The sequence below is a fragment of the Malaclemys terrapin genome, chromosome 2 (genome assembly GCF_027887155.1).
Source record: "Malaclemys terrapin pileata isolate rMalTer1 chromosome 2, rMalTer1.hap1, whole genome shotgun sequence".
NCBI lineage: Eukaryota > Metazoa > Chordata > Testudines > Emydidae > Malaclemys > Malaclemys terrapin.
Genome location: NC_071506.1, coordinates 149,357,917 through 149,380,084, shown reverse-complemented (window position 1 = coordinate 149,380,084; position 22,168 = coordinate 149,357,917). Strand labels below are relative to the sequence as shown.

General features: G+C 39.6%; 1 protein-coding gene across 3 annotated transcripts in view; it reads right to left on the bottom strand.

The window, feature by feature from the left end:
* CDH18 (cadherin 18) overlaps window positions 1–22,168 on the bottom strand; it is a 922,085-nt gene that overhangs the window by 271,257 nt on the left and 628,660 nt on the right. The gene's annotated exons all lie outside the window — the stretch shown is intronic.

Here is a 22,168-nt window from a genome sequence, read left to right as displayed (position 1 = left end):
TGTTTGGCAGTTTATGTGAAATGAATTCTTGGTCTCCATGAACTTTGAACTGGACAGAGGTCCAACATTATGAAAACCACCGTCATGGCTACTGGTAGTTTAAAACAAAAAGGCAAAAGAAGAATGAGTGTGGAGACTCCTGGTTAGAACTGAGGCAAGTTGTCAGAACTGTGTGACCAAATCATAAACTGATAGTGCCTGTGTTTTACCTCCTATGTGGCTGCATAGAGGGCTTCAGTCTCCAGGATTATCTGGAGCATTCCGGAAATATGTACATAAAGCAAATTAAAAAGTGAGCATTGTTGGTCTGAAACATCAGCATGGCTTCAAACTGTATAAGATAGGCACTTGTTTCCCAGTAATAAAAGTCCCTTTTCTCCCCCACCTTAAAAAAGGAAAATTAGCCTTAGATAAAAGATCAGTCTTTAAAATGTAATGGTGGGGGGGTGGAAATAGAAAATAAAAAGTCCCCCCGAATCTTCTCAGGATCCAATGAAAGGCTAATGTTCTCCTTGACAAGGAGTTTGTTCTATTACCAGAATTCTGTAGCAACATATAATCTCTGCAGATGTCAGACACTGACTATACCCAAAGTCTGAAATCATATGTACAAACATTCACCGCAGAGTTAGAATTAAAACTGCCCTCCAATAGATATGGAGCAAGCTTGTAATTAGGTAAATTAGCTATTACGGAATCTATTTTAAAGATGAGATTCACTTCAGTTTTTTGTGTATTCATATGAAAGTTATCTGTTTTCTATTGCTCCTCTCCCCTGTCATAATGTTATCGATAAACATCACAGATAATTTTACTTGTGTAACAGTGGGTTGCTTCCCCCATCCTTCCCTTTTTGCCAGAAGATGTTTCTGAGTCATTGATATTGAAATATTTTTGAGGTAAAAGAACACAATGTTCCTGATGGGGAGAAAAACACATCTTTGTTGTTTTTTGTTTGTTTTTACAGATATAATAAAGCAACTTCTATATGGAACATACTATTTTCCCTCACACCAATGGGACTGTTTATCTTATGATAACCACACCTCTGTCCTTTTTGCTGTATTGTTTAACCATTTAATATGACAGTAGAAGGGAATACAGTAGTAACCTGAACACACACACTGACAGAGTCAGAAGAAATCTTTACTACCTAAATGTCCCGGGGGGGAGAGGGGAGGATGGAAACTTTAGAAAACAGTAAGACAAGAAATTAGAAATCAGAGGGGACATATAGGAGCAGAAGTTCACCAATTCTTATGGTTTATGGATTTCTTTGTCTTTCTATCCACACATTTCACAGGAATATCCCCAGCAGAATACTAGCTACTCTTTTTTCAGTATTTGTACTGAGTCCAAATACAGTTCATCAGATGTCATCAGAGCACAGAGCAAATGCCTGCCTAAACTTTTGGTGCTAATTAACAGGTAGAATTACCCACAAGAGAGACATATTTTCCATTGCAAGCAAGTAGTTTGGAACAGTGGGCAGTTGGATGAGGGTAATAATACAGTATTTTCCACCCAAGAGAAAAGATCTGTATAGACTTTAAAGTTTATCTTGATGCCACTTTCATTCTCTCTGTCTGGAAGACTCACAGAGGATTTGCTACACTGGATCAAACCATTGGTCCCCTGTACCTCATCTCAGCTCCGGCAGTGGTAAATGACATGATGAACAAAAATAGCAATGTACCGAGCCATCTTTAATACTCTATTACTAAAACATTTGCCTTACAAGGTGTTTTTCTAACACTGATGAATTAAGTTCTAAACAACGCCCCTGTGCAGTAAATATCATCCCCATTTTACAAACAGGGAAATGAATCAAGGACAATTTGAGGGATTTGCCACAACCAGATAGTGTAGGAAGTCTGTGACAGAGTTAGAGACAGAATACAGGATTCCTGGCACATACTTCTGTGCCTAGCCCCTGACCATCCTTCTGCACTTAGGAGAAAGCATTCCTTTCTCATCCCAGCAGGAAATTAGTTTATGCCCTGAAGCATGAGATTTCTTCCTAACAATTCACTTACTTATGAAAAACTATTACAATAAATTAGGTATTGATACATTCCAATATAAATACATATGAATTAAATGAAAGTTAAATAGTACTTTACAAAACAAAAATGCCACACTTTTTATCTTTTTAAAGATTACTCTTTTCTTCCCTCACTTCCATTTTGGAGGATTCAAGGGAACAGCCCATCAGGCATTATACACAGCACAAAAAAATGAAGAGCAAAAAAACCCAGAAACCCTTTAAAAAACAATATACAGTGAATTTTTTTCTCAATGGAGCAGTTAAGCAGTATACAAAATTTATCTGAACTCATTATTACCCAACTTGCCTTTTCTGTGGAAATTTGTGATTTGGTTTTGTGGAAAGCACTGCTTGCTCATTTATTTTTAAGTGACTATATAGCTTAATTTAAAATTATTCAGATTCTTAGTTTCTACATTTTTATGTTATAAAATAGTGACTGATGCACTTCTTATTTACTAAATGATTACATTTTTACTTATGATCTGTGTCAAGCTCTATTGGGATAAAAATTCAAATTAAAAATAAGTAAAACCAGCATTTTAAAACGTTGTTTGCAATTAGTTAAATAAACCCATCTCTGCTGGCTACATAAGAAAAAAATATCAAAATAAGTTTTGCATTCAAAAAAAAAAAGATTTATGAAACAAAGGAAGTATGATCTGTAGTTACTGATTGGAACGGACCATTTCTGGTCACCATGTTCTTCAAGATTTTAGAAATAATAGCTCTCATCCTCTCACATCTAGTTTGTGTTTATAAAAGAGGAAAACCACCTTTTCTGGGGGGTTGTTGTTGTTGTTGGTTTTTATTCTCAGTAGTTTTTCAACTTTTAGTAAACTAGTCATTGAACTAAACTAGTTGAATAAACTGTACCTACAGAGAGGCTACTGTTATCAAATGTTCATTCAGCACTTTAACTAAACCTGGTTCCAGGTGCTTAGCCAACGCCCTCCACCAGTTCAATGGTTTGATCTTCTTTAAAATTGATGGAAGCGTGTACTACAGGCATATAATTTAAATTATTTAAATAGATCATAGTAAATTGAAGCTTTACTACAGGTTGTCATAATTTCAAATTTAATTTTAAATTGGCTTATTTATAACCCCCCATATCTAATTTAAATTAAAAAATCCAATTTAAATTACAAAATTTATTTTTAAAAAATCATCATTTTTATCCACCCTGCGTCTGGAAATTATCTAGTAAATATGACCTGCAAAAGGATGTATCTGGGTGGTGTTTCCTCTTCCTTTACTATGTATGACTAAGTTCTGAAAGTTTTTTTTTTTTATTATTATTATTTTTAATAATAATAAAAAGATGGAAGGACGGTTGCTGCTAGGTTTTTATGTTAAAATTCCAGTTCTTGACTACCTTGATCTACTGTAGGATGACCAGAGAAATATTTACATTATGACATCAGAGACTAAAACCTTAACCATTGAAAGACGTAGGAATTTTTAGTGAGACTATTTAAAATACTTAGGGGTTTTAGTGAAAACTTTAAAAAATTCAATACTTAATTAACATTCCAGAGAAAAGATCTCACTGATAAAGATTCATCTCCCACATTCCTTCAATTAAAGTCTGAGAGCTCACCCCCGCTTTAAAAAACAAACAATCCATTGCAGATCCCCTTTACATATTCATGGCAAAGTCTAGCTTGTTGGTGATGAAATCATAAAGACAGGAAGAGACTGAATGGTTAACATAATTGGAAGAAAATACAGAATAAACTTGTAGTTACTTTAATTGTGAGGGACTGAAACAAAAAGATAGGACTGAATCTTTTAAATTCCTCTAAATTGTTGGTTAAGCTGATGCCCTAAGATGCTTACTGCTCAATGCTGTTGTCTGCAATTTTAGATTGAGTGTCCTGCTCTGTTTTTGTGCTATAACGATATATGGTACTGCAGAGTAGACTTGTTTGATTGCTGTCTCCTGGGAGCCCTCATGAAAATGAGTTGCGTATCTCAAGAGATTGTCATAGTGAATTAAAATTAAAATAAATAATTAAATAAGATGATGTGTAAAAGTTCTCCTAGCATTGCTGGAAATCATTATCATAGCGTGGTTACTGCTTAGTGTGGGAGCAGGGCTTTAATGAATTCCCCTGGAACCAGTGCCAGCATGGAAATGAGGAATAGGTATGCTTCACCAGCAGGGAGATGTGCAGCCCAATTCCTGAACCCTAAAGTCACTCCCCTTCCTAAATGCAAACTGACCCTAAATTTGAATTCAGCTGAATGATTGATTTTAACAGATGAGTTTATACATCTAAATCTAGGCAACTCGTTCATATTCTTTGAATGCTCTTGTCACAGACCTCTTTCATTCCTTGTCCGAGGATAGAGTGCTACACATATGTACACACAAAAGCACATATGTGGTGGTGACAAACAGATAAACAATTACATAATTTTGTGATAAACTGCATTTCTCATACACTTTTGACTGCTTCACCTGCACTCTGTTGACTGATTTCTCGCTCTCTCTCTCTCCGGACTAGAGCTGGTAAAATATTTCCATCAGAAACTGAAGTTTGCCTTTGGTTTGAAATGTTTCCCATGAGTGTGTTGATTTTGAAAAAAAATTAGAGTTAGGACTGAACAGTTTTGAAAACCCCATCTTAAAATTACAACATTATGTACACAGTGTTGTTGTGGCCTTGTTGGTCCCAGGATATTAGAGAGACAAGTGGGGAAAGGTAATGCCTGTTCTTGGCTCCACTGCTGTTGGTGAGAGACGAGCTTTTCAACTTACACAGACCTGAAGAAGAGCTCTGCATGAGCTCGAAAGCTTGCCTCTCTCACCAACAGCAGTTGGTCCAATAAAAGATATTACCTCTCCCGCCTTGTTTCTCTAACATTATATATGACAGTTGAGGGTTATCTCACCAGCATACCAGATGTTAGGAGCCCCAACTCCTGCTCCCCAGATTCTTTAGAGGATGCCTTCCCCTAAATCCTCTTCCAATTACTGTTTATCAGGAAATGAATCCACTCTGTAACGAATACCCGCACAGGACACTTACCATGTTTGCTACCTACTAATCTGCAGCATCTTGTTACATCTCCCACTTGGTCCCTGGTCTGCTTTAAGGAAGGCATAAAAAGCCGACCACCACTTAGACAGTTTAGTGGTGAGGGAAATATTCCTTCCGAGCCCCGAACAGAAAGAAAAAGTTGATTACCTCAATGCCTACAGCAGAGCATAATACCCAGTACTGCTCTCATCTTGTAGGTGGGAGGGTGGGTGCTGTGAGATGTGATGAGAGAGAGGGTTCCATCTGGAGGGCCTGGGATATAAATACATCCCCACCCTCTATCTCCCAGTGCTCATGGTGTCCCCACCTGCTCTGGCCACTTCCATTTCCCACCTTTGGCTCCATTCAGGTGAGTTCCCCTTTGTTCTCCCTCATAACCAATGGCAGTGGGGCGTTTTAAAAGAGCCATGACCTCTTTTCTTCCTGCCGGCTAGATGAAGTCCCACCACATTCAGTTGTGCATTACATATGAAAGGGTCCCTAAAATGTATTACTTAATTTCTTTATGTCCAAAACCTGTACAGTTGGACTTATGGGGACTTCATCATGGTATGGTATCATACAAAAGATTCCCTCAGTATGGCTTGACATGGCCACCATATATGTGAAATTCAAAAAAGCTCTATACAAAAGCACATAATCAGGTATTCTACATATGCCAGATAATTTAAGAAACTATTTTAACATGTTTTAGGATATTTTGGGCCCCGTTATCTTACCACTCCACCTGTAAAACCAGGTCCTTTTGTTACATGTATAGGACTCAAAAGAAAAGAAAAATATATAATACAATTAAAATACCTCACAAATGATTTTAAAAAGTTATTCTATACAAAAAAAGTCATGACTTCATAGTCTAATATCTCAGCATCTTCCAAGCCTAGAACCAAGTGCTGTGTCTGGCACTGAAAAGCTAGAAGTATTCTCTTTCCAATAGTATAAAATTCCTTTTTCTCAATATACAAAATCATAAGGGATTAGACTTGAAATTCTGCTAATTTTATGCATAAAAGCTCTTATTGTTCCAGGATTCAATTTTTCCCATTCTGGAATATGGGCTGGTATTTGTTTTGTTGTTGTGGTGGCGGTAGTGTTTTTTTGTTTAAGGAGATGAGCAGGGAATCAAATGGAAAGATTTTTTTTTAAATGGTTGCTTACTGAAACAGCTCAGGGTTTTAGAATGTTAGAATATGTGCTGAGGTGGATGGATTAATGTCAAGTCATGTGATCAAACATGCCTAATAAATGTATCACAACCTATGCAGTTTATCACATGTATATCTCACACATACACACTATACACAGGCCCAGTGGAGTCAGGCTAAAACAAAAGCAAACTATTTTTGTAATATTACAGTGTCTTCCGGTAAAGAACATTTCTACCTACAAATACTGAATTATATTGATCTTAAATATATATGGTGATCACTAGCCAACTAGAAATTATAAGTTATTTAATACACTAATTTTAACTCTTATTGACTGTATCATTATGCCATGGTTAGGTGGACTGGGCAGGTGTAATATGTGAATGAAATGTGAGAGATGGTTGGAGAGAATGGAGAGGAGAGAATAAATGGTGGAGTAGAGAAAGTGCAAGAATTAGAACAAACAGGAATGATGAACCAAAGATAGATAGCATGAAAAGAATGAAACAAACATTGAAAAAGATGAACAATAATAGAAAATTTTGTGTGAGATAGAATGATACTGAAAGTACCTAAAGAAAGGGCATCAAGATACAGGAAAAAAAGTGGAAAGAAAAAGGAAAGGCCAAGTGGGAACATTGCAATTGTGCACAATATGGGGTGAAACTCTCTCTCTCTCTCTGAGATGGATTTGCTTTCAGAAGACTTAGAATATTGAAAATGACTGAAGAAAGGACATCAAAGTAGATAAGCACAGGAGAAAGAAAAAGAAAACAACACGTGGTAACTTGGCAATCATGAAAGATACTGTGGAAAGCTCTGTCTGTATAAGACATTGATCTCAAATTGATAGCATGCATCCGAGAATTATAGATGATTAAGCAGACAGTAAAATGTTCTGAGAAATGCAAAAGATCAAATTTATATCTTACACAGATGAAAACTATTAAATGTATGAAATTATCTATATATCAGCTAGTGGATCACAGAAGTGCACAGAATACATTTGAATCCCAGATTTTGGCTTTGGATCTGTGAATCAGCCTATAGAAATTCATTGGATTTGTGATCAACCTATATGAATCATCCTATAACAAAAGTCAGCACACAGTATTGACAGATGTGAATGCAAAACTGATGATAGAAATTGGGCCTGTATGAAAAATAGAAAACATACAACAACAATGGTTCTTGTTCTGTGTCACATGCACTTATGTGCAACTCCCACTGAAGTCAGATGATAACATATTTTGCCCAGTCTATGAGAAAAAGCAAACATGAAATGCTTGTAATCATACATGAGTACAGAGAGAACTGTTCAAGTTTAATGATTAGAGGCAGCTATACAGTATGAATAGATGCATGATAGGCTACAACATTCTTGTGTACAGTTTGCATGCAGAGAAATGAGTTATGTGAAGTTATTCATCTTGATTTGTAGTCAACTCCTGCTGAGAATAATCAATAAATGCTGCCTAAGTAAAACCAAAAAAGAAAGGAAAGAAAGGGAAAACAAACCACACAAAAAAAGGAAAAGTAAAGAATCTATAATGTTCTGAGTTGTCACAGCAGTACCCTGTGAAACCTGCTTCTATACGGATAGCATAATACTAGGACTCACGTTCTAAAACGGTTAGACGCATCACAATAAAAGGAGAACAAAGCAACATTTCAGATAAAAGGTACAAACACACTGTTTTATTTGTTGAGAAAGTAGTTGTATGATTGCTCCAAATGTGGGATACAAAAGAATAGGTAAACAGCAGGTGTCAAAAGTCCAAAAAAGAGCAATCTTCCATTTGGTGTGGGTAAGCTCCTTAAATATGCATATCCTTCCTTTGGCATCTCAGCAGGGTCACATAGAGTTTTTTGGGTGGCTGGGGCAAAATCTGAAGCTGAGGAACCCCACCCTTCCAAAAATAATTACCACTGGAAAGGCCACAGTGGGAGGGGTTGGAGATGAAGCCAAAAAGGTACTCACCCTCACTGTGGTGGCTCGGCTCCTGTCCTGCATACTGGGCCGAGTTCACCACTTCAGGGATTGCGACCTGGCCCACGGGATCACGGTGTCTCTCAGATTTGGAGGGGGCCTCTCAAATAAGGATCCTGGGGAAAACTTTCCCCTCCCCTGGGAGACCCTGCATCTCATATTGGTACTCAGGTGCCAATATAACAAATTGATGTATTATGCCAATATAGAGACAATTTGATAGCCCAACTGCTGGCTCTGAATGTCCCAGCGTTATGGTAAGGTACCATAATTAAGAAATGGACCTAGAGATTCACAAATCATGCTTCCCTGATGATATTTTCCAAGCTGGCTAAGGAATTTAGCAATACAACTTCTATTTAAATTATTTGACTAGAGGACTCTAGTCAGATATTTTTAAAATCTCAACATTTGGCTTTTGTGAAATACTCTGAAAATATTCACAGCATGTTATAAGGTGTTTTAGATATTTAAGTGTGGTGAATACATTTATCAACATCATACTGAAAAAAAATACAAATAATTTCCTTAGAAACATCACTCTCAACCAGGATTTAAGGTCCCAGCCTTCTGAATGTAGGTGTGATGCTTTCACACACTAGAGTGTCTATCTATCTTTAAACTTTTTAAAAAAATATTGTTAGTTTTTGCATCTTTAATAAGTTACTTCTCAAATTCTTTCTTGGCCTGCCTTATTATACTTTTACACTTACCCTGCCAGAGTTTGTGCTCCTTCCTATTCTTCTCAGTAAGATGGGACTTCCAAATTTTAAAGGATGCCTGTCTGCCTCTAATGGCCTCCAGTATTCTGTTGTTTAGCCCTGGGGCCATTCTTCTGGTCCTCCTACTGTCTTTTTTTTTATTTTATTTTATTTATGGTATACACTTGGTCTGAGCCTCTATTCTGATGTTTTAAAGTAGTTCCCATGTTGCTTGCAGGCATTTTACCCTCGTGACTGCTTTTTTAATGTCTGTCTGAGTAGTGTCCTCATTCTTGCTTAGTTCCCCTTTTTGAAGTTAAATATTACTGTGGGGGTATGTGTACATATATGTATATTCATTCCCCTCCACAAAGATGTTAAATTTAATTACATTTATGATCCCTATTACCAAGTGGTTCAGCTATAGTTACTCTTGGACCAGATCCTGTGCTACACTTTTCACTAAATCAAGAATTGCCTCTTCCCTTGTGGGTGCCAGGACTAGCTGCTCCAAGAAGTCATTTCTGGTGTCTAGAAATTTTATTTCTGAATTATGCCCTGAGGTGACATGTATCAAGTCAATATGAAGATAGTTGAAATCATCCATTGTGATTGTGTTTTCTGGTTTTGTAGCTTCTCTAACCTCCCTGAGCATTTCACAGTCACTGTCACCATCCTCGTCAAGTAGCCAGCAATGTATGTCTACTGCTGAACTCTTATTATTCAAGCATGGAATTTTTATCCATAGAGATTCTATGGTACAGTTTGATTCATTTAAGAGTTTTAATTTATATGACTGTGCTTTCTTTCACAGAATGCCATTCCCCCCAGCAGCATGACCTACTCTGTTGTTATATATTTTCTACCTTGGTATTACATTGTCCCACTGATTATCATTATCCCACCAAGTCTGTGTGATGCCTATAATATTAATATATTAATTTAATGGTAGGGACTCTAGTTTACCATTCTTAGTATTTAGACTTCTACCATTTGTATATAAGCACTTGTATATTTTATTAATATTCAGTTGCTTGCTTTCATGAGTTATGTTTAAATGGGACTCATTTACATTTGCTGGTTCCTTACTAACTCTTACCTGTACTTTACCAACTTCTTTCCTATAGTCTATACTAGGATATAGAGTTCCCTGTTTAAGAAATTAATCCCTAAGAGATGTCTCTGCACAAACTGTGTCTTCCCCTACAACTGGGCACTTTCCTCCAGCCATTAATTTAACAAAAAAATCATCTTCGGCCTTTTTATGTGCCAGCAGTCTGTTTCCATTTTGCTTTAGGTGGATCCCATCCCTCCTGTATAGGCTACTCCTCCCCCCAAAGGCTCCCCTGTTCCTAATAAACTAAAATCCCTCTTCCCTTCATCATCACATGCATGCATTTCAAAAACCTGCCAAACAGGCAATGGGGCCACTAGATAATAAAGCTTTTAAAGGAGCACTCAAGGAGAAGACCATTGCAGAAAACTAAATTAACTCTTTGCATTCATCTTCAATCTAGATATGGGGCAGATACTACATCAGACCTAGTCTTTTTGAGTGACAAATTACTGTCTCAAATTAATGTGTTTATGTGATGGGGTGTACAAACCCCATACCGGACAACAGGTGGTTAAGGAACTGGTCTGGGGTTAGCCAATCACACTCCATCTATAGGAGGAGTTAAAAGGCAGGGGAGCAGCTCATTTGGTGGCAGACCAAGGAAGAGCAGACCTGCCACTTGAAGCTCCAGCAGAGAAGAGCTGAGAAAAAGCAGAATTTCTCCCCAGGGCAATTGCGAAAAGGTCCCTCCCTGAGGGAAAGGAGGACCTACTCCAGAGAGAGCCTGAGAGGGAAGTAATCCTCCCTCCCTCTCCTATGGACTCATTCCCCTTTATTTTTTGTGGACTACCCCAGCAGGGGAAAGACAGGACTGATCCTGTCCAGAAGAGAGGGCCATAGCGCAGGAAGAGGCAGTTGCCACCTGAGCAAAAAAGAGAGCAGCCTCATGGCACACATCCACGAGCAGGTGTCATGTGGTGAGCGGACACCTTGCACGCTGCCTTAACCCAGACAGCAACTCTGGGGCAATCACAGAGGGAGGAGTGATAGGAACTGGATCAGGGAGGGCAACCTTAAGCATCCCCTGACTGTCAGATCACTGATAGCCATCAAAGGATCCTGGGTCAAAGCTTGGTTGAGTGGGAGAGACCAGGATGCCCTACCAACAACCCTCCTGAAGGTCACGGTCCTAAGCCTGACCATGAAGTAGGACCATCACAGTTAACAGAAGAGATTTTTTTAACAAAGTGATAAAATAAGCAGTAATAAGTCACCAGTTGGTATTTACCCAAGAGCTCTGAAGGAACTCAAATATGAAAATGCAGAACTACTAACTCTGGTATGTAACCTATCATTTATATCAGCCTTTGTACCAGATGAATGACAGATAGTTAATGCAATGCTGAGATTTAAAAAGGGATCCAGAAGAGATCCTGGCCAATGAGACAGTACTGGGCAACTTGGTGGAAACTATAGCAAAGAACAGAAGGATCATCAGATGCATAGATAAACACGATTTGTTGGAAAGAGTAACATGGCTTTTGTAAAGGGAAGCAATGTATCACCAATCTATCACAGTTCTTTGAGGGTGTCAGCAAGCATGTGGACAAAGATAATCCAGTTAATGTAGTGTAATTGGATTTTCAGAAAGCCTTTGATTAAGTCTCTTAAGCTCTTAAGGAAACTAAGTAGCCATGGGCTAAGAAGGAAGGTCCTCTGATTGATCAGTAACTGATTAAAATATTGGAAACAAAAGTTAGAAATAAATTGTCAGTTAAAGAAAGGCAAACAGCAGGGTCCCCCAGGGATCTATACTGGAACCTGTGCTGATCAACATATTTATTAATTATCTGGAAAGGGGGGTAATCAACGAAGAGGCAAAGTTTGCAGATGATACAAAATAAATCAAGATAGTTAAGTCCGAAGCAGACTACGAGGCGTTATAGAAGGATCTCACCAAACTGGATGACTGGACAACAAAATGGCAGATGAAATTTGATGGTGATAAGTGCAAAGTAATGCACATTGGAACAAATAATCCCAGCTATACAAATACAATTATGGGTTCTAAATTAGATGTTACCACCCAAGAAAGAGATCTTGGAGTCACTGTGGATCAATGGCGGGCAACCTGCAGCAGGCAGGCCACATGTGGCCCATCAGGGTAATCCACTGGCAGACTGTGAGACAGTGTTTACATTGACCATCCTCAGGCACGGCCGCCTGCAGCTCCCAGTGGCCACGGTTTGCCATTCCTGGCCAATGGGCGCTGCGGGAAGCAGCGGCCAGCACTTCCAATATGTCATATTGACAGAGACAATTCTCACTTATGTTGATCCAAGAATATAATATCAATTCCACATTCTGGTCCAGGCTTCACACTTTTGATGGGCTTGATGCAAGAATTACTGGGTGAACTCTATGACCTGTGCTATACAGAAAGTCAGCCTACGTGATCATAATGGTCCCTTCTAGCCTTAAAATGTATGAATTTGTCTCTCTATGACAACATCTTCTCCATTCCACCTAATGTATAAACACTACTACATGGTCCAGTTTGGATCAAATACATGAACAATAAAAATAGCAGCCCTTCTTTACCTTCTCAAAGTTATGCCCCATTTCCTGTTTTTTCTGGCTAGATTTTACACTAATGTTAAAGGGTGTTATTTCCTCCACTACTCTTACATTAACTGCTGATTACAGTTACTGTGACTTCCAAATGATAGCAATTATGAAATTATTGCCACTAAGAAATACGTTGTTTTATGAGGGGCATCTCCTCTGGTAACCAGCTGCTGCATTTGTTATTATTTAATATAGAGGCCTTTGCACTCATGGATATGTGGAAAACATTACCTGAGTTCTTGTTTTTATTTGCTTCATAGCTTTGGTTTCAGACCATTCATATCCCACTTCAGTACTTCAAGAAATGGCAGTCCTTTTATTTATTTTCACTACCGCGGAAGCATGGGATTCATTTTATTTCTTTTTCAAGATATAGTACCTCCAAGTAATAAAGGTAAATAAAATTTGGAGACTGTAGTGAAGGAAAAGGGATGGGCACAGTCTTCAAAACATCAGAGATTACTGGTTCATGCTGCAAAAGCATCTCAGAAATTACTGGGTTCTGACTGTCTTACGTTTGCTCTGAATAAAGGGTTGAAGTACATTTGATTAAAATCATGACTGAAATCAGACAGAGTGGAGATTTTATTTATTTATGTATGAAAATAAGAGAGAGAAATGAAAATAAGAGAATTAACCACATTTCCTGAAGTTCCACAAGGTTTTTGTTCAATTCAAGTTTTTGATAAAAGTCAATTTTTTTCTAGCCATAGTCCACTGCCAAAATGTAGTTTTAAAGCTGTTCAGAGTCCATATACTGTATTAGTTTAATATGCATTAACATACAGTTACCTCACTGGATAATAGGAATCATATTATTTAAATTACCTGAGGTCATATTAGAGTGTGAATACTAGCATGAATAAATGTTTTCTGACATTACTCATGGGGGAAGTTGTCCCACAGGCCATATTGAAAGAGCTTTGTGAGTTGGGAGGAAGAAAGGGAAGACAGGCTTCAAAATGGAAATGAGGCCCCCCCAAACGAAGAAAAAGTATGGGCAGCAGTCACAGGGCGGGAGTGGGGTGATGGTGTGTTAGTAGCAATATGGTCTGTGCAATAACCACCAACACATGAAGGGCAGAGATGCACTTGGTCATCTAGCTGGCTTCCTAGCAGCAAGGAGGGTGATGACCACCCCAGAACAGAAGCTCTTTGTTAGCAGTAGGTAAATGCTGTGTTATATCTGGACAGGCCAAGACCCAGGGAAGAGACAGTATCACAGCAAATGGCAGAGGCAGTGAACAGCTGCAGCAATGCCAGAGGAGGAAGGAGGCCCATAGCTGTAAGTAGTACTGGATGAGGCATAAATGCTGCCTTTAACAAAGGTATCAGCTCAGTGAGAGCATTCACTTGGCTACTGCTGTGATGGTGAAGGACCAAGACCTTAGGTGCCAATGCAGTGCTCCGTAGAAGTGCAGGTGCTGAAGGAGAGGCACGGAGCTGCTCATGGAACACAAGTGGTTTTGGAGATGGGACAGCATCTGTGAAGGCAACAGCAGGGTACCATTCAAAGAGAGTCTGTTGACAGTTTAGTCAGGACATTTGACCTGCAAACCATTTCTGTGGTTGCTGCTGCACAAGATCCTGCTGATGCACGGCTGAGCCACATGGGCTTTACAAGCAGCCAGTCCCAAGCTGGCATAAGCAAAGGGCTGTATTGAGGCTCAGTTACAATTTTTGTTGATTTTAAAAAGAGAAGAGTTATAGTTCACAGTTCATGGTTTCAGTTCCTGTTCAGAGTGTGGATCCACTCTGAAAAGTGGTGGAAAAATTGCAACCTGGGGTTCCATGGTCTTTTGGCTCTCAGTGATTTCTATAGGAAATGTGCATTAGTTACAAGGAAAAAGGTGTCTTTTCTAACTTTCAGGTCTGAAAGCTCACCCTGTGCTCTCAGAATTAGGAGGAGATCTTTCCTCCCTAGACACACCACCAGTGATAGAGATTCTGCAGGCCAAATTAGCCCTTCATTATTGTCTTCAGATTATGAGTAGTATGACAAAGGAGCAGTCCCATTTCCATATGTCGGTTTGCACATGTGTAACTGTTTGGTTCTATAATTACATGTTGATGCACAAGCTGAGTTGCATCCTTCACCGCAGCTGCTAAATTACTGTAACAAATGGCACCAGTGAATTGCAATTATAGCAGTGATTTATTAAATATATCGATCTATATAGTCAATGTACTGAAGAGACACAAGAAATGTTGATTTATATTAAATGGCAGTAGGGGGACTCAAAGAATTTTTCCAACCCTATCTCATTCCGATTCAAGGATCTCACATGGAAGTAATTAGTCAAATATGTGACACAAAGCTAGGAATTCACACCAGTTGCAAAAAAATACTGTGCATGAATACACAATAAGATACAATGGTAAATTATTGATGGCAAAATAGAATGACGAAATAGAAGCCAGTGGATTCAATAAATGCACCTTGTTTGGCAGATATGATTTCTGAAAGACTATGCACCTGTAAACGAGTGGAGGAATACATGAGAACTCCTTTAACCCTTTCCTGATTAGAGCCCTGATACTCAGGCAACTAATCAAAAGAGACACAACAAGATAGGTGACTCCACTATTTGCAAATACTACATCCCTACCTGCAATTAATGACTATAGTAATAGTTAATAGAAGTGAGATATTAAAGGAAGACCAGTTAGTTGCATGAACACACGTGGTAAATATATGAAATATTGTGTTTGGTAAACAGAATAGGCACCTCAATACCTTTAAAAATCTGTTCCTTTTATGCTTTGCCTATTTTCAATTATCTGTTAAGGTGTCATGCTTTCACAGAAGTATTCATTATTCACATTTGTCTGACAAATAATTTGTCGGAACAAAGTGTATCCTATGGATTGCATTAGGCACCTCAATACCTTATTCTCTCAATCCCTTAGTCAGTGCCTTAGAATTCAAGCAATTAATTGAGAGGGATCTTTGCAAGTAGTAATAAAAACATATAGTATACACAATTGGAGATTGCTTGATGCTTATTGAATTGCAGTTGTATATGAAATAGACACAAGAATTCAGCACTTTCTTAAATGCTACTGGCCAAAGCAATGGCAAGTAACAATTAGATGAGCCACAGAAAGATCTAGTCTAGTCACACCTTTCACAATTAGAATTGCACACATACCCACACATGCAATTACCTGATGTGAAAGTGACCAAAGCAAATTGCAAAGTCTTCTAAATGATCCATATCTGACTTACAGCTTTCTCTCTGGCAAGCACCATCCCAGCTATTTCTAAATCTGGAGCCCACAGATGTAGCCAAATATAATCCAATTTCATATACAGGAGAGAAGAGGAAAATATTTTAAGTGTTCTAAATTTTCCTGACTCTTTCCAAGCTGCTCCCCAAGAGAATCAAAGCCTCAGTGATTTCTTCATCCTGTTCATAATGGTGAGTTCATCCAATGAGGGAACAAACAAACAAGCAAAAAGTGATTTTGATGAGCAATTATGCAACTTAAATAGCAAATATTTGCAACTGTCCATTTCTATGCAAGCCATAGGATACACTTTGTTTGGACAAATTATTTGTCAAACAAATGTGAATAATGGATACTTCTGTGAAAATCATGATACCTTAACAGATAATTGAAAATAGGCAAAGCATAAAAGGGAGATTGTTAAAGGTACTGAGGTGCCTAATGATACAGATAGGCACCTTAGGGAATTTTCAAAAGTGCCTAGGCATCCAAATGCCACTGAAACCAATAGGAGTTAGAGCTGGAGCCAAAAAGTGACTGAGGCATTGTGACATTCAGCATTTCAGTGTCTAATTTTAGGTGCCTTGAAAAATCACAGGAACAACACTGCAATCTACAGTGCCTGTGTTATGTGCCTAGGATCTCTGTACAATGAATAGGAAGAGATGCAGGCCTAAGAATGTGATCATTAAAAGCCAAAATGCTAAGTGACTCCTCCCCCTCTTCCCCAAGATAGCCAATGGAAGATGCTGATGAGAGGAATGTGTCCTAAGTCCCACCCCTCCCCAGAGATAGGTGAGTAAGTCTGGGCTGGAAGAAGGCACCTATCTTTGCTTGCAATCCACAACCAGGAACTCTTCTCCAGGAGTCAGGCACCATACACCTTATAAGTTTTATTGCACTGGCAAAAGCGTTCGACCAGGATGTGGGAAACCAAATTAAATTCCCCACTCCTTGCTTGAGGATAAGAAAGAATTTGAACTGAGTTCTCCTATAACTCCAAGAAGAGTGTTCTAACCACTGAGCTATTCTGATGTGGGGCTCTCTCAATCTCTCTTGCTGAACCTGTTTCACTTTGGATAAATACTTAAAAAGTCATTGGAGCAGGGGGACTGGGTCTCCCTCACATCCCAAATGGGTGCCCCAACCACCAGGGTATCAAACCTCTCCCTCTCTGTGTGACTCTTTAAGCATTTATCCAAGTGGAACAACTTCAACCAGCGTGATTGTGGGAGCTCCACATTAGAATAGCTCAATGGTTAGCACACTCTCCTGAGAGTTATAGGAGACCCCTGTTCAGGTCCTTTCTTCCCCTCAGGCAGAGGCGGGAATTGAACCTGGGATTCCCACATCATGGTCTAAGCATTGAGCTAAAAGTTGTAAGATGGGTACTGCCATCATCATCTTCTCCTCAAAGCATGCCTACTGGCTCAGCCCCTCTGGGAAGACAGGTGTTCACCTGCCTAGCTTCCCCCACTTCATGGATTGCTCTGAGGCTCAGATGGAAGATAGGTAATTGGACACCTAGAGTGAGGCTGCAGTGCTTGTGCTCTGAAGCAGAAACTTAGGGAACTTACACAGTGGAAATTTAGGCTCCAAGTTAGTTCAGGCACCTAACAGGTTAGCTGGTAGCCAAGCAGGAGCTTTGTGAATCAGAGTGGAGCATAAAACTGGCGCCTTAGGCACAGGGCCAGTCCTAGACCAAATGGCACCCCAGCAGAGACCAGGCCCACGCCGCTTCCCACAGCTCCCAATGGCTGGGAACGGCAAACAACTGCCACTGGGATCTGCGAGCGGCAGTGCAAATGTAAACAAACTGTCTGGCAGGCTGCCAGCAGATTACCCTGACAGGCCATAAGTTGCCCAGCACTGGGCCAGAACATTCTAGGAGGTCAGTGAAAAATGAATCCACATACAGAATACCTGAAACATTTTACTTCAAACATTCTATTTTCCCTTTTGTCGCTAACAACAACAGCAGCACCCCGAGCCTGGCACCCTCTGAAGCCCGGTTCCCCAGGCAGTTGCCTGGGTCACCGCCCCTAAATCCGGTTCTGCTTAGGCTCCTAAGTCCCTTTGTGGATTTGGGTTGAGATACCTAACTCCCCTTTGTGCTCCACTCTTTGTTACAGTGCATGTACATGGGTAGGAAGATTGATGCTTGTGTAACAATTTTAGATCTATAAGGCATTGCAAAATTACACATCTGAAAGGATAAGAAGCCATTATAATCAATAACTACTGAGTCTTTACAGTAGTCATTGCACACAAATATGCTTGCTGTTTGAAAACATTTCTTTTCTAAATGCCAAGAGGCATGTCTGCCCTATGTAGAGGCATGCCTAAAAAGGTAATTTTTCAGACAGAACATGGCCAAAATGCATTTTAACTGCTTGATTCTATTTGTTTTCTTTGCTTTGCAACTAAATATAGTATAACCAATTCCCACCGTTGTTTCTTAAACAATCACTGTTGTTATTGTTGCTTATTTTTTGACAGCTACCAAAAGTGTGCAAGGTGCTTTACAGGGCAGAGCAAAAGACAGAACCTCTGTCCCCAAATGCTACCAATCTTGGCAGAGGTAGATGGCTCCTGTGAAGGGGGGGGGGGAGAAATAGTAGGTGGGGGTAAGGGGAGATACTGAGATGGAGGGAGGGACACAAGCCAGCTTCCTGGCAGTTCCTACCACTGTTCCAATGGCAGTTCCTCTGCATCTGGTGCCTATTGCCCTGCACTCCCCAGCAGACCTTGGCTGGCATCCTGTGTGCTGACACTCCCATGTCCCTAACCCAGATGCTGGTGTCCTGTCTCATCCCCCATCCCGACCGCTGGCACACATGCTCCTGCCCCTCTCCCAGGTCAAGTGTCTCCACTGGGCCATGCAGTAGCTGGAAGGTGGGACAAGGAGTCCTATCTGTTCCATGGCAGCCAGGCTAAGCTCCTACACCATCATGGCCACTCCAGCCCCTCCTCTGGGTCCCACTCTCATCTCTGTCCCCCACAACACACACACACACACACACACACACACACACACACAGAGGGATGGAAAATAGCCAGGCTTCAAAGAGATACTGTAAGGACAAAAAACATTGTGGGGTGGAAATATAGATCCCAGAAGAGTTTGTGAGATTTCATATTGTTTTCACATCCTAAATTGGAATTAAAAATCATGGTTTTGACAATTTTCACCAATTGATAATCCAAGCTTTTTTAAAAAAAAAAAAAAAATCTGGTCAACTGAAATGTTTTGTTTCAACAATTTTGAAATATTTCATTTTTATTTTGACTTTTTCTTAGTATAAATTAACAGAAATTTCAAAATTTAAACTTATTTTGAGTCCAAAATAATAAACTTTTCATTTTGAAAATGTTTCACTGGAATGTTTCAACAATTTGACAAGTTTTTGTTCAAATTTTTTTGAATCAGGAGATTCAATCGAAACTGACTACTTTTCATGAATAGTTTCAGTTTTGACAAATCAACATCTTCCAACAAAAAAAAACCCGTGCCTGAAAATTCCCTGCATTTAAGGTATATGCATTTATAGATCATTTTAAATTTTGATTTGCTATTCTCATAATCATTATAATTATCATTCCACATAAAGTTGATAACTATACATGATTTCAAATAGCTAAGCAGTCCACAGAAATCTCCTCAAAAATCAAGGGTGAAATCCTGGCTCCTGTGCTTAATATGGTCTAACAAAAAGGGAAGGGGCGGTCTATCACAACCTGGGAGCAGCAGCTTTACTAAGACATGCATAAAGAGCACACCTCAGTGACCCAGCTCAATTTTATGTTTTATTGATTAGTTATTGATGGGTCTGCATCCCCTTGTTAACTGCCCGATGCACACTTTAAGCACTGTCTGGCCCCACTGAAATCAATGGCAAAACTCCCTTTGACTTCAACAGGACCAAGACTTCCTCTTCAATTTAGTAGCATGCAGCATGAATTGTAGTATCTTGGTAACAAGAACACATGTTATGCACTGTTTATGTAATTTTCCTATTAACATTTTTCCCTCCTCAAATGTATTTTTATTTGAGTTATCCATTTCTCAAAGCCAAAGTTCACAATTCAAATGTTAACAGATCCTTAATTACAACAATATATGAGAGAAACAGTTATGAGTGACTGGCAAAATGCCTCATCATTCTGAAAAGTTCATTAATTTGTGCTTAAAATATAACCCCCCATATCAATCTTTAGTTGGCTTCTTAAAGCCTGACTTTTCAGAAACCCGTGGCTCAAATGTTGAGGAGAAGGCCAACTTAATGGAGCACATGATTTACGAGGAGAGGCTGAGGGAACTGGGATTGTTTAGTCTCCAGAAGAGAAGAATGAGGGGGGGGGATTTGATAGCAGCCTTCAACTACCTGAAAGGGGGTTCCAAAGAGGAAGGAGCTCGGCTGTTCTCAGTGGTGGCAGATGACGGAACAAGGAGCAATGGTCTCAAGTTGCAGTGGGGGAGGTTTAGGTTGGATATTAGGAAACACTATTTCACTAGGAGGGTGGTGAAGCACTGGAATGCATTACCTAGGGAGGTGGTGGAGTCTCCTTCCTTGGAGGTTTTTAAGACCCGGCTTGACAAAGCCCTGGCTGGGATGATTTAGTTGGGAATTGGTCCTGCTTTGAGCAGGGGGTTGGACTAGATGACCTCCTGAGGTCCCTTCCAACCCTGATATTCTATGATTCTATGATTAATAGCTTAGCTGCTGGCAAAATACCTAACCAATGAAGACTGAGGTTCAGTTCTCTCTCAGCTGGTTAAAGTCAAGAACAGCAGAAGCAGTGATCTGAACCTTCACCCTGCACCTGAACCAAATCTTTTCTGATGTTTTAAAAAGATTGCTTAACTCTCTCTTATTTTTTCATTTTCATGCACTTCCACCTGCCTGCCAAGACTGGAAATTGAAGTGCTAAAATAGCAATAAATGTTATTCTCACAAGATTTCCAGCTCCATGTGGGAGACATAAGAAATTTAGATAGTTCTGAAGTTTCACTGAACCTTATCCAGGTGTCTAGAGATTAATCTCTACCACCCCAAACCTCCAAATCTTGTTTCACCTATCACAAGAGTGTTCTGCAAATAGTACATTTAGACTACAGAGGATAAGTTTAATCAGTCAATGTTTGGATAACAGCTTTGAAAAATGCTGTTTGGAGGATTAAGAGAGGAGGAACAAGGTGTTGATGGTAGAGGTGCTGAGCGACAACTGAGCTTTCAGTTCAGCAGCAAAACCGAAAAATAAAATTACTGTATATAGAAATGACAAGTTTTTTGTTTTTTCCCCCTAATGAAATGAGAAATTGAAAAAAAAAAATCATTTCTCAGCAAACAAAATGCTTTGTTCAACCTGAAACAAAACATTGTGTTTATTGTACGGGCTTTTTTAGTTAAATCAAATTAAGTTTCAAAACAAAACATTTTTTTCATAATGAAAAGTTGAAATGTTACTTTTTTTAGATGAAATGTTTCAACATAGAACATTTTGATTTTTTCAGAAAGTTCCCCTCCCATTTTTTTCCTGAAACTACTTGCCAAATTCAACCTAAATTGGCAGTTAACTGCATTTTCAGCACATTTTTTTTACTGAAATAATTCTGCCCAGCTCTGGTTATAACTACTTGCATCTTTAGCTGAATTAAACAGAAACTGAAAAACACTATGTGTAACAGACATAAAGTATTGTGAATTCCACTGATTTTTCTACACACAAACATTCTAGTTGAAAATGACAGGGCAAAATATTTGAGTACGTGGTCTGCTAAAGACTGCCGACAGCACTTCTAGGCAGTTACTTTATAGGAGGGTCGGCAACGTTCGGCACGCGGCTCGCCAGGGTAAGCACCCTGGCAGGCCGGGCCAGTTTTATTTACCTGCTGACATGGCAGGTTCGGCCGATCGCAGCCCCCACTGGCCGCGGTTCGCCATCTCGGGCCAATGGGGGCGGCGAGAAGCGGCGCGGGCGAGCCATGTGCTGGCCACAGCTTCTCGCTGCCCCCATTGGCCCGGGACGGCGAACCGCGGCCAGTGGGGGCCGCGATCGGCCGAACCTGCCGCGTCAGCAGGTAAATAAAACTGGCCCGGCTCGCCGGGGTGCTTACCCTGGTGAGCCGCGTGCCGAACATTGCCGACCCCTGCTTTATAGGAAAGAAATGACTCTAAATAATGTACTATTAAGTTCATATATAACCCATTTGCATGAGATCTCTACCTTCCACTTGAAATAGTATTGTACTGGAAATCCAAAAAATATGTTTCTAAATATCAATTGAAAAGACCAGGGAGAGTTACGTTCTGAG